The sequence below is a fragment of the Sinocyclocheilus grahami genome, unplaced genomic scaffold (assembly GCF_001515645.1).
Source record: "Sinocyclocheilus grahami isolate Dianchi unplaced genomic scaffold, SAMN03320097.WGS_v1.1 scaffold6589.1, whole genome shotgun sequence".
NCBI classification, from domain to species: domain Eukaryota; kingdom Metazoa; phylum Chordata; class Actinopteri; order Cypriniformes; family Cyprinidae; genus Sinocyclocheilus; species Sinocyclocheilus grahami.
Window position 1 is genome coordinate 1 of NW_015510942.1, and position 766 is coordinate 766.

A 766-nucleotide genomic window follows, 5' to 3' on the forward strand; every position below is an offset into this window, starting at 1 on the left:
GAAAGGAAAACTTGAAATCGCATCATATGACCCCTTTAAAATAGGAAAAAGTTATTCTAACATTGTAATAATCTTTCACAATATTACTGTTGTCACTGTATTTTTGTCAAATAAATGTTACCTTTGCCAAACATAAGTCAAAACTTTTGAATGGTTGTGTATTCTGTAATGATTTTTGATATGATATCAAGAATGACATGCTCTGAGATTGTTTTTGTTTCACTCTGCAACTTTAGAGATAGCATGCAGATGTTTGAAGAGCTTTCCGATATTTTCTCTGACCAGAACAATTACCTTACAAGCAGAGAACTGCTAATGAGGGTGAGCTCATGCACACGTCTCTCTTTTTCAGTTCTGTTGTGTTTTCTTTGCACAGAGGCATTTAAATTAGCTTTCACTAATAACTAGGCCCAAGTAAAATAAAAAATGATAATAAATAAATTAAATAAAAATAAATTAAATCTTTTGCCTGTTGTGTTTGTATTTTGAAAATGTGTTTATTACATTTTAGGCTAATTTGATTATGCTTTCAGGTACAATAAGTGTGTAGTAGTTTCAACTCCACAGTTAGTTTTCCAACAGATAATGGAGACAATTCTGCCAATTCCTCCTGTGCCTGCTAAAAACTAATGATATCTCTCTGGTCTTCACAGGAGGGCACCTCAAAATTTGCCAGTCTGGACAGCTGTGCCAAAGATCACCAGAAAAGATCCCACAAGAGACTTCAGTTACAGAAAGAGATGGTAAGTTTGTAAAAAAACAAAAC